Source organism: Paralichthys olivaceus, chromosome 4 (assembly GCF_024713975.1).
Source record: "Paralichthys olivaceus isolate ysfri-2021 chromosome 4, ASM2471397v2, whole genome shotgun sequence".
NCBI classification, from domain to species: domain Eukaryota; kingdom Metazoa; phylum Chordata; class Actinopteri; order Pleuronectiformes; family Paralichthyidae; genus Paralichthys; species Paralichthys olivaceus.
Window position 1 is genome coordinate 24295650 of NC_091096.1, and position 13436 is coordinate 24309085.

Here is a 13436-nt window from a genome sequence, read left to right on the forward strand (position 1 = left end):
GCAAATGCAGAAATACATGTTCCTTGTAGGCATGCATTGAACCACAGGTAGAAACCTCTTGGTAGCAGATGGAACCTGGGACGTTTTTGTGATAAGGCAGCAGAGCTAACCGCTGACCTTTTTAGCTACTTTGCCTTAAGAACAACCATAAGACACTAAATGCTGGCTTCAAATTATAAGATCGTATAAGTCAAAGAAAATCCCCTAACCTTGCTCTTGAAATACAAAGTCAGTGCACTTTTTTCTGCGATAAGTAAGGAGACTCAGCGCCTAATTGTGATGGAAAACCATGGAGCTGAAACAATCTCAGGAGACCCAGATGTCTCAAGCAGAGGCAGTTTATCGATGCTCAATGCATCAAGGAGAAGAGAGATGAGCAATACGAGTTAACACAGTAGAATCCAACCTCATTCAAGATGTATTTAAACCCAAATGTCCTCACATGACTCAGACTAGTGTTCTAGATTCCAATAACCTCTCACTGAGAGAGACCAGCTGACCAAAAGACTTGTGGTCATCAAACATATCACACATGTGATTGCTACACATAGCTACAGACAACTATTGTTTCTAGTACATGAGTTTGAGTCTGAATTGTGTTCCGAAGCATTAGTTAATAGATTCTTTACAGATCTCGTAAAGGAAAAAGAAACAGAAGTTTTAGAATGAACTTTTCATAATGGATATTTTGCTCACAAAAAGTAGATGTGATAAAACTGCATTGGAAATAACACTTGAAACCAGGATTCAACAGAAAGAGAATTTGACGGGTTATTCTTGGCCTTAGAAACAAAATTGTGACTGAAGAGCTTACTATCGGAAGAGCAAAGATTCCATCCCTCGGTTTCAGAGTAGTCATTTGTGCTGATATGTTGCCTCTGTTTTTGTTGTAGCGTTGTTTCTAGATTCCTCCTCTCCGGCATTAGTGTTATTTTCTCCACCAAAGAGGTTATGTTTTCATTTCTGTTTACAGTTAGCAGAATTATGTAAAGACTAATAGAAGGGTGGGGTATGGGCCAAGGAAGAAAACATTTACTTTTGTAGCTGATTGTATTATGGCAGATCCTAGATTTTTTCTTTCACTTTCAATATTTTTGTAAATGAAGAATATAAAATGATTATATCTATGAATATGTGAAATCTGATGCATATCAAGATAATGATCTGGATTTTGTGAATCAAAGTAAGTAACCAGGCGATCTTTAGTCACTAACTCTCCGGTTACAATAAGAGCTTTGAGATATTTGTACCATGTGTCTCTGTAAGCTTCAGATATCAAGTGTTTCATATCGATTTTCAATTTAGTTGTTTGACATTTAAAAAAATAAACACACAATAAAATGCTCTAATCTTTTTTGCTTGTTCCACTAAAAATGTATGAATATTTTGCCTGTGTTGTAAACAGTTTGTAGAAAATGTCTGTTTACGATATAGATGTAGCTGATCAATAAATGTATATGCAAATATTTCTAAAACAGGGGAAGTAAGGAATAAAGGTGGGTCTCGTATATTAGTACAGTGTAGCGTATCCTTGTATTATAGCAATCTATGAGGAAATTAGAAATGCATATTTATTCATAATTATAAATATTTTATGCATCATTATTTTGCCCTCATCAGTAACTCATTCATCAAATCTAACCTACAAAAAACAGATTGAAGTGTTTCATCAATGTTTGGATTAAGACACTGTAATTTAGACACAGCTGCTGGAGAGAAGAGACCAGGTGGCAGTGAAGGTTGAGGTGAGGGTGAAGCAACATCTCTGTGGCTCTTTTACTATTCTCAGATGCTCTCGTTGCTCCAGGCCGTGAACCTGAGGCCACTTTCTCTGGTCTGAGCACAAAGGAGTTAATTACCCGGTTCAACTCTACTTGTTCTGCCGTCTTGGACCCTGTTGCTCCACTCAAGATCAGAAAACAAAACAAAAAACTCAACCCTGGCGCAACAATGACACCTGCGCTCTTAGGCAGTTATGTTGGAAAGCTGAGAGAAAATAGAAAAGAAGGCTTCAAGTCTCACATGACATGATAGGAACCTGTCTCTCTGTCAAAAACGTGTTAAAACAGTGAGGGAAAAACATTTTGCGGATATTCCCATAATACAATTCTTGACCCTCCTGTCATTACCTGCTCTCTGACAATCACAGTAACCTGTGAGGACTTTTTTAACTTCTTTCCAGAAAAAACAATTTCACCTCCTGTCTATGACTCCTCTGGCCTCCCTCATTGCTCTGTGGTCCTCAATAAATTAAAGTCTCTGCCCCTTACTGACATAAAAGACAATGTGTGTCACATCAACCCAACTACCTGTCCCCAAGACATTATTCCTACATCGCTGCTGAAGGAAATATTTGATACAATCTCTCCTACTATCTCACTCACCCTCAGCAGCAGTCTACGTAGTGGGTGTGCCCCCTCTTGCTTTGAGCATGCAGTGCTTCATCCAATAATCAACAATCTGTCCGAAATAATTTCTGGCCTATTTCTAAACTGCCTGTCCTTTCTAAAGTCATGGAACAAATGGTTTCTCCCCAGAAAATAACAATATCATGGATAAATCCCAATCAGGTTTCATGCCACTGCACAGTCTGTCCTTCTCAAGGTTTCCAACAAGCTGCTGCTGTCTCTTGAGTCTGCTAAATGCCTCATACTTATCTGGTTAGACCTGAGCTCTGCCTTCGATACAGAGGACATCTCGGAGTACCTCAAAGCTCCATCCAAGGCTCCATTTTCTTCACATTATACATGCTTACATTAGGCTCCATTTTCCAAAAATACAACATTTCTTATCATTGCTGGACAAAACACAGCTTTACCTCCCATTAGATCCTGATGGGGATTTTATAATAACTCTGTTTTTAGCCTGTTTAGTCTATTTGTATGCCAAAGGATTAAATTGTGGACTCATTCTTAGCTTATTGAGTGGCTCTTAGTATTCTTTGAAGTTCTTTTTTATCTAGTTTTTTATCAACTCCAGTTGTTTGCAAATGTGCTTTATAAATAAACTTGATTTGATTGGAAGAGCCAGCAGGCAGATTTGTCCTGAAGGAGGCACAGCAGCTGCTCCAAGGGGGTGTCTTGCCAGCTGAAAGTCAATGTTCACCCGAGTGTAGGAAGAGATCCCTGCCTGATTGACAAAACCTTTCGCCAAGGTCAGGGAGTGTGCGTGGGTGTGTGGGTGCATGTGTGTGTTGGTGATGCTGAGGGGCAAATGAATAATCACCCCTGTCCAGGCTTTTCATTCCGGCTGGCCGGCAGTAGGCGGTGGTAATCTCCATGCTTGTGGTGAGTCTAACCATTACAGAGATATTCTGCTATTGAAAATCAACCTGGGAACTGACATGATGTAAAAAAAAAAAAAATCATACTGCTTCAACCTAGCAAATGTTTGATGGACGTCAACGTGTGGGAGGCTGTCAAGTCCCACCCCTAAGATTTACATGGACTGTCAGCTCAACATCAACCCCAAGAAGCACAAAGACTTCAAAATATTACTGTTTGATGATAAACATCCAGACTCAAAAAAAGCATTAGGCTGCATTTTCAGAAAATCAGGCAGACATAGAAAACTGCAGAGTCTGCTTGAAAAAGAAAGTTCCATCATTTTCATTCTTGGGTCTTATAGTGCATTCATGTGGTGTTAGAATCATTTAAAAAATGAATTCTCTACAAACAAAAAACTTGATGGAAAGTCAGCTATAAAATGTGACATGTTGACGCAGAAACATGGTGGTCTTAAAGTAAATATTGATGGTACAAGAGATTTGGCAATAAAATGTTATTTTTAACATGGTATTTGATTCTCAATTTAGAGCAACTTAGATTAGTTTAGAATTATTTATTAATAATAATAATATTTATTAATTATTGATAATGGTAAGAAGACATCAGTTTGCAGGAGTGCACTGGTGCAGCCACAACTCTGGGACAAAATCTCATCTTGTCCATGTCGTTTCCACATCCCCACTAGGGACGGTTACAGGTTTCACAGTATACCTTGGTAATATTCATAGTAAAACCCCTGATGGTTAGTTAAACCATTTCAATATTAAATTACCATAATAACAATGGCGATTTGGTTGATACTAAAAAACGCAGCAGAAAGAGTGGAAGGCAAGGTCACAGGTTGTAACAGCTGGAGAGCTGCTTGTGCTCTGGCCACTTCAAAAACTTTATTTCCCTTTGTTGGATTATCCGGCGTGACTATGTTACATCATTATTTGTATTTTTTCTGAGGTTTGATGAATCATTGACCATCAGTCTACTTTGCTGTGGGGGGGAACCAAACATTGCTTAGCACTGCTAATTGATTTGCTGTCTTCAGCATTATTATGATATTCTGGAATGACTTCTTTAGAAAGCAGGCATTTGTTGTGTGTTGTAAAAAACACGGCATTAAAACACAATGTTAATGTTTCACATTGGTGTTATGTGGTGCTATATTATTATTGATAACAAATACTATATATACAAAACTTGATGAAATAACTTTTAATAAGTTTGTGTATCAGTACTTTTTGAACATTTTAACAACAACTGCAATAAAACTGATAAAGTGATAATGTTTGTTACTATAGTTGTGATACAAAATGTGTACACCTTTTTTAATTGCAGTTTGTTAAATCGGACCATCCGAGGGACAAATGAGTACAATCTGAGCCTTGAGATTTCCTTCTCTATTGTAGAGATTCAGGGAATGCAACTCCAGCAGAATGCATGTTGAGGAAAGCAGCATGAGTTTAATATAAAGCTTAAACTTTCAAATGCTTCTTTTTGAGTCCAATAAAAAAACCATACATTCCCGAATGGGGCCAGGGCTTTATTTACCTCAGTGGCAGAGAGACGCAGGCCTTTGTTCGAGAGAGGCTCATATTAGAGTGGGTCAGTGTTTTCCACTCTGCTTTTTTTCCTCCGAAACATGAATGAAAGTATTATGAGTACATCTATCATCTACTGAATATTCATGAGCAGTTGCACCAAACACGTATGACTCATTTCATGTGTGGTGTTATTCTGCATGTTCTTACCGTATGATGAGCTGAAAGGACTCATCTCGTTGATGAGGTGAGGGGGGGGGCAGTTTGCAGCATTTTGTGGTCTTAACATGGCTCCCATCACTATCATCCATGGACATGGGTTTTCCAAGTCTGTCAACAACTGTTCATTTTCCACGTTGAGGTTGGGGATCGGTCCTCCATCTTGCGGCCTTTCTGCCTCAATTCTAGTTCTTCTTTCATGTGTTTTTTTCTCCTCCTGAAAACAGATATATAAAACAAAGTATGCTTCAGAAAATAGACAATAATATGAATAATAATCGCTGTCCTTCTTGAAGTATCCTGATGTAGTTTTTGTATCAAACGAAAGTGCCAGCTGTTAAAGGTCCAAAGGTGTGTAAGATTTAGGTGAAAGGATCTATTGACAGAAATTTAATATAAAAGAATCCTTGTGATGTGATCCTTTATATTTAAATACTTTATATTTCCGTTAGGTGCAGGTCCTCCCTACGGAGGCCACCATGTTTTTTACAGTCGTCCAAACTGCACAATATGAACTCTTTTTGAGTTTTTATCACAACTGAAGCTACCACAGGTTCTCCTTCATGTTTGGAAGAGGGGAGGTGAGGTGAGGGGTGTTCAGCTGCAACATGCAACTTCACCACTAGATGTGACTAAATTCTACACACTGTACCTTTAACCTTCACTGTCCAGTTGGTGGTGTGAGAGGACGCCAGGACCTGCACCCATGTACCCCTCTCTTATCAATATCATATTTTTGACTTTCTAAACTAAACAGTTCCAGTTTCCTTTATCATAAGGATTTCAGATATTCCAAATAAACAGAAGTACGTGAGGAAACAGAAATAAGAGCTAATCCAGGGGAGCTGAGCAACAGCACGAGCTAACACTGAAAAGACAAAGTGACAAAAGCTGAGTGAGAGGCCGCATTTGATCACAGCAGCACGACCAGACTGTCCCATTTCACAGGCTCCTCAAAATGCAGCAGACAAATGTTTCCTTCTGGCCCCAAGCAATGGTGGCTCCTTCACGGCCCAACATATCCCATGATTCATTGCGCTTCTGTGACAAACTGTTTTTCAAAGAGGTAATGGCGGCCGCAAGCGAGGCGAAAACGTCAGAATAATTTATTTTCAAACCGAACAGCTAACAGTACACATATAAAGAAAAGTGTTGGTATTTCTGTGGCTGGGCGATGGCTGTAAGGGCAGGAAAAGATGGTGATGCAACAGGAAGACCAGACCGTCTCGCTTCAGTTTGGACGATGTGGCCTACTCGACTGGGTCCCTTGAATTGAGACACATTGAAAGAGTACTTAAGAGCCAAGAGGCTAGATACACAAAGGAGGCAAGGTTACTAGGACAGGTGAAACAGATTTGTTCTCAGTTGGTCTGTATGAGTGATTTAGGAGAACTTGCATTAATCCACTAATGGATTATGTTGACTTTATTTCTTGTTATTCCTCCCAAAGAAAAAAACCCCCACAATATCCTGGATAAGGATGCAGCCATCTTGTCCTTGGATGTCATGTGATACCAGAGTGCATTAGTGATTGTGGTATCAAAGGCCTGATAATGCACTTTCTTGACCCTGGGGATTTCTTGTGTACTTTTACTTTTTAGTTACATTCATGTCCTATCCACTAATATGGAGGAGGCAGGATTTATGACCTATTACAGCCAGCCCCAGAGGCAATCAAGATGATTTGGCTTCTTTTTCGGGGAGCTATCATGTCATCCATGTTTGTTTCAAGTTAATGTTTTGGACCCCAGTGTTCATATTGAAGAGCTTATCATGAATGCTTTTACCTGGCAAACGTGACTAGCTGTAGGTCACCACAGTACAGTAACATCACACAGCTTTCACAATCAATAATTCAATCCAATCGCAAATCCCTGTACCCAGGTGTAATCAATTTCACAGCCCTACATGTTTTATAAGTCTAATAATATGTTAGCTCTGTCAACTCGCGTGGAATATTTATTCATAATGCTGCTCCTGTGCTGAAGCCGGGCAATAGTTGCAAGTCAGGAGGGACCAGTTGTTAGAAAGGTCAGGTATCATCTACTCGGACCACGCCAAATGTCAGCAAGACAATCTGATCATTTGTGACCCCGGGGTGAGGAGAAAATCAAAAAGAGGCTATAGGCAGGATCTGTAAAAGGCCCAGGGCAAAATGTGAGATAAATACAGTATATGCCAGTATGACGTGAGATGTCAGTCAGAGATCAGAGTCAGTGTAGAGAACACACACAGCAATGTGCGGGTAATAAAAACAAGCTATTTGTTTAACTGATGCAAATTCAATTACTGCTCTTCCTTTTTCCAGAATGATTTTACACTTTTATTTGAAGTTCCTGGATATGCTGAGGTTTTTCATCTCACTGAGGTGATGAAAACTCACTTCAGTGAATTCACGAGGTAAAACAATGTGCAACTGGAATATTTAGAAAATTGCTTCATTAAAATTCAGAAAAACGAATGCTAACTGTCTCATCTCTATGTCACACAGTTCGTAATGACAGAACGCAAGATACTCTTGCAATTTTTTCAGAAACCAATTAAAACTTGAGCTGAGGAGAATCAGGGGCGAATAAATCATTTGAAAAATCCCATTAGAACAGACACAGAGGACTCAGCTGTGTTTTTAAAAGCCAGAAGGGTCAAAGAAAAAAAATTAATAGGCTTCATAGGTAGAAATAAATAGACTGGGGAAAGGTGTCTCTGATGGGAAATGAGTTTTAATAAAAAGCAGTCCGTTTTCTTCACAGTGGGGTAGACAGAATACAGAATATGCCAGTATCATCGGCTTCTCTGGCTGATAGGCTACAAAGCCTCGCTGAAACAATCAGCTCACAGGCAAAGCACTAAAACAACCAGGCCTCGCCACAAATGTGGCTTCTCTTGCTCTAGGCCGGATGATCCAATCACAAAACATGAATAACCTCGGTGCAGAAAAGCAATTACCCTGCAGCCTAGACAAAGGGGCCAAGGCACAACACCTCAACGGCCAGAGTGGCAGCGCCGGGCTGCGACTGTCTGTGCGGCGCTACAATTTAATACTGTGCATTGCTGTTTAATCGCACAGAAACAGAGGCAAAACTGAGTGATTCTGTGAGGAATTCCCAATGTTTCATAAAACAATTTATGACATTTTTCATGTAAATGTCCGTTTTTATTGCTCCCTCTTGCCAAATGATTCAGCACATGTCCAGATCATTAAGCAAAATTACATTCATGCTTTAATCACTGCTGCCAGAGACATTTTTTCTAGGGAAAATGTTTTGTTGGGCAAAAAAAACTATGTGATTATCCTAGAATTAAACATTGCTGAAGAGATTTGAAAAAAGGACCACAACGCTCTGCAGTTAAACTCAAACATGCAACAGTTTACGGTCAGATGGGAACAAGGCAGCGTCTACAGCCATAAACCTCTGTGATACCTCTTTACAACCAATTTTTTTCAACAAGGCAATTGACTCCTTTCCTGTTGCGTGTAGAGGAGTTTGCCTATCTGTTTGCTTTTTTCAAAATGTTGAGTCACATTCATAAATCAAGCTGTCTTGCAAGAAATGGTTTTGAATGTTGTTCCAAAGATCTAAATAACTAATTGTTATTGCGCTATTGCCAAGAAGCTCAATGTGTCATAACATTCATCAGCACTGGTCTAAACAGCCAGAATAAAGAAGACATTAGCACGTTCACCTGGTTGCATGTTTCTACTGTGGGGTCATATCACCTGGAAGTGAATGCCGATTGCAGACATAATCCAGATTGAAGTGATTATTTTGACCAGTGAAAAAAAAGTCTCAATTATCTATCAAATCTGTCTCATTATGACAAAGCTTCTCTGCTGATACAAACTAGCTTAACCTATGCAAAATATTTACAACTAGCCCACATCTGAGGTTGAGCTATATTAGTTGTTTTGCCTGTTTTTGTATGGCCCTAAGACCTGATGTGGATTTATGTTTGTTATAAAGACTTTACACTCTAGGGACATTTGATGTAATTTAAGTGGATAATCTAACATGATGCAGTCTAACCCAAGAAGTTTCACAATAGACTCCAACTGAAGAAGCAAAGTCAGGGGATCAATAAAGGTAACCATGAATATCTTTAAACTGTCAATTCAAAATCGACAAAAATCCTGTGGCATAACAAGCAAAGACAAAGGATAATCAAAGTCATTAGCTTGTATCTCCTAGGGACTGTCCATCTGAAAGTTATTTGGGTTGTAATCATGTCAAGCTTATGTTGGCATCAGCGGAAAAAAGAATGAATCCTCCGGTGACAATTCATTTTTCATTATTTCATCCTAGATAATGTGGCAAAAATAAAAATAACTTCCTTGAATGCACTGAAGCTTAAACCAAATATTAACGGACAAATAACACAATTTACATGGAGCCAAACTAAATTAAAAAGGGCATTCTAAGAGCAGAAACTTAAATAACCTTTGCCAGGAAGTAGTATATAAAGCAGCATCCGCCAACCCCAGCGCAGAGCAGGGAGTTGAATAAGAAAGTGTAATTTCAGAGCACTTGAGTAGAAGAGTGTCAGCCCTTAGTGAGCCTGCTTGGCGATGGGAGGTACAGAAGAGAGGTGAATTTAGAGCCCCTCCAGTAAAAACAGCTGTAAATCTTACACTTTAATTAAAAGGACCTCAATTTACTGCTCTTATCTTAGGTAATCATGTTAACCAATAGGGGTGCTAAGAACTCATTAGGGGTATGGATTTTAATTAGCAAGCTCGTAGATGCAACATAAAATACGCCCCACTCAAACAGGAATCCTTTGGTAATGGGAATATTCAGGCAGTGTGGTTGTTTGGAAAGACAATTATTAGCTAATGAACTATATTTTCTTCTTTTTTTGCTACCCAGTGTTTCCCCTTTTCCCATTTCACCGTAGACTGCAGTCACATTTAACCTCTCATAGTTGGTGTTAGAGGATTAAATACACTCCGGTACGCTCACATCATTGAAGATGGTCTAGAATGTACAGTTCATTTGAGATACGATGGAGTGGGAGTCTGAAAACCGCTGGCGTGAGTATGAATTTAAATGAAGCGGATCATTTAAGATGAATAAACTTGATATACAGTAGTTCTTGGAGATATTTATCTCAATGAGATGCTAATTGGCTTTTCATGTAATGCATACAATCTAAAGTGCTGCTTTACTAGAATTTATATAGTATAAGCCTTTTCAGACATGAACTAAATTACAGAGACTCTCCCAACTGCATATGTGAGCGCAAATGTGAGAGCCTCCGGATTATCTGCAGACTTTTTCCACCTGGTCCACGAGTATACAGTCTGCAGAAAGACTGCTGAATCCAATGTGGGCGCACGCCTGGAGATCCCCCACTGGATTTACCGCGAGCGAGTGGGGGGGGTTGATGATGCCTCTTACACACGCCGGACAAAAAAAAGAAAAAGAAAAACTAAAACAAAACCAATATTAACTGATGAAAAAGTGGAGAAAAAGCATAGAAGACACCAACAAAGATGTCTTAAGAGTTTGTGGTGATAAACCAGACAATGGTGTCCATTTGTGGTAAAGAAAACCACATGATCGCCACAGCGGATTTACTACATCACCTGAATAATGCAGAGGATTTGATGCTGTTGTCTGTGCACAGAACCCCCCTCTGTGTTATCTGTGTGTGGAAGGCAGACACTAGGTAGACTAGACTAAAGTCTGGAGAATTGGGTCCGTTCATAATTATTCTCAGTTACAGAACTATACCTCTGTGTCAGTGTTAAGTGCTGGGATTTCAGGCCTGCACTCACACTTGCTTGGATTAGACAAGGTTCTGGAAACGTGCCGTAGACGTGATCCGTGTTGACCCTGCAGATTTCTCAACTGCACATTCATGATTCATTTGACCTGATTATTTGATGTGCTCTCTCCTCCCTGTCACCTCAAATCAGTCTTGATCTGACCTCTCATGTTAACAACAGGTTTTCACTGCTGCACCATTCTCTGCAAACTTAAGAAGCTGTTGAGTCTTAAACGTGTTTGAAATTCTCAGAGAATAATAAATGGATCTTGATGAGAAAAATCTGATATTGTTAATGGGCTGATATTTCGACTGTGTACAATTGGTGCAGATTCAAATAAAAATCGGAATCTAGTGGACTGTTGGGCCTTAGTGGAAGTATGCACTCTCAGAGCACCCTTCTAATTTTAATAGTTGTTACAGTTAATTCAAATACATGTGTCTTGCTCCATTTAATTTATTCTCGAGAGCGCCCTCTGTTGAGCCACAAGGCAAACTAAATCAAACAATCTGTTGGGCTTATAACGAACTGCAGATTCTGAATTCGTCATTAAAATTATATTCTTCTCAGAAATAGAAATTAAATAAGGATTAATTGTTTAGTGGGAAATCAGGATCAGGACTATGGAGGTGTTGCTGACATCACAAAGTAAACTCACAGGAAAAACTCCTTTATCTTATCTCTGAGCACCTGTACAGAATCATATACACAAATAATCGATTGTCCTGCTGTGGACAGCATACAACCTAGCTGATGATACGAGGATGTGGTGGTGATATTGGCTGGGATCAGGTGCTGCAGTAGCAGAAAGAGGAGGGAAGGAAGAAAACATTTTTGCTGCAGGCTATTCTTCATGTTACGGGGGCACAGAAGCAGGAAGGTAAACAGTCAAGGTCTAGACATTTTGGAAATGAAATCAGACTGGATGAGATGAGACTGTTGAAAGGAAAAACCATCCATGCTCCAAAAGGAAATGTTTATACTGGCCTCATTTCCATATGTTTCTATTTTTGATTCTTTGATCAATGCAGAAATAATCATACAAGAGTTTCCAGTGCTCTGCAGGCTCTTCCTCTGCTCTTGTCATACTCCAGTGTTCGAGCTGCCATCTTTAGCTATAAAGGACCATAACACATGACTAGTGTTACATGGGAATATTGGAAATGAATGAGTCACTTTCATGAACCACTCATATATTTGGATAAATCTAGATGTGAAAAGTAGCTTACATTTTGGGGAACTGTACTTGATGTTATTAATCTGTTGATTTAATTAATTAATCTGAAGATCCATCCATCTTTTCTTTATGTTTAGATTCTGTTATGGTCTTCACAAGGAATAAAGGTTGTCCTGATGTCCCTCACCCCCTGGCCTGTAAAACATATTTATTTTGTCCAGTGTGTTTTTTGGTATAACCTGCTAGCAGTTGGACGTGCCCGTAGAACTTTAAGCAGGATACGCCCAAGAGACACATTGGTCTTAACCACGTCAACTTCTTTCAAGAAAAGTATTTATGGGGGGACTAAAGCTCTGAAGAAGAAAGAAAGAAAGAGGTGTAAAAATCAATCAATTAAAACAAAAAATGTATACATTAAAAACAAGTGGCTCCCACTTGTTGGCTGTCACAGTGAGCATCATTCATTAGCTTTGTTTTTGTGGTACCTGAGCGGAGAATTATAGATTTTCTCAATGAACTCAAACTGCTCCCATTTTTATAGATGGAACCAGATTTAAATGTATTCCATGGATATATGAGAGGAAATACTTGGGTATTTATATTTGTGTGTAAATGTTATAATTGGAATAAAGAATCCAGCGTAGTAAGCTGAATTAAAATCTTTTTGTGACTTGTGAATTGCAAATGAAAAATACGACATAACGATTATTTTCCCCCCAGAAAATTGTATTTGAGGCTTTCAGGGGATCTCAAGTGTCAGTCGAGGGTTCAGAGGATGGGGCTATTTCTTTCTCCAGTAAACAATAAGGGACAATGATTAATAATTGAATGATCAATTACAATTCAATATGATATTTGCATTATTTTGGTCTCCCTTAATAATTTTCATCTGGATTTATCATTTAAAGAAAACCAACAGGACCTTTTTCACAAGGAGTGATCACTTTGTTTCTTTTCTTAAATATCAAATAATACAAATGAAACCCTGTCTAGTAATTGTTCCAATTAATTAAAGATGACTGTGTAATGTGATGCACTTATTCAACCAGTCGAGTTCCGCTACATATGTAAAACTGCATAAGATAGTATAACATGGCCACATCAGTTTATCAGTTCTTCTGTTATTAATATGGTTGTAATTATCATTGGCTGCAGATGTTCATGGTGCTCAGAGGTCGAACCCTGATGATTGTGTTGACCTGACGTTTTGTTTGTGGTGATCAAATTTCCTGTTGTTGTTGTAATATTTCATTTTTATTCAAGTGCAATGATCCTCTAGGGGTTGACAAAATGACTATTTTACATGTTCAGACCTAAGACAATGTTTGTCATTCTTTACCCATTGAATACAAGCTTGTATATGGAATTACACAAAAAAAAACCTACAATACCTAGAATCTCAGCAGACAAGCATCACTAATCTCTGAGGGGCAGATTTAATAAAACAACAACAC

General features: G+C 38.9%; 1 long non-coding RNA gene across 1 annotated transcript in view; it reads right to left on the minus strand.

The window, feature by feature from the left end:
* Positions 1-5035: 5035 nt before the first annotated feature.
* LOC138407433 (uncharacterized) overlaps positions 5036-13436 on the minus strand; it is a 90689-nt gene continuing 82288 nt past the window's right edge. The window contains exon 3 of the long non-coding RNA XR_011240837.1: positions 5036-5255. This is a non-coding gene — a long non-coding RNA (uncharacterized lncRNA). The remainder of the gene's footprint in view (positions 5256-13436) is intronic.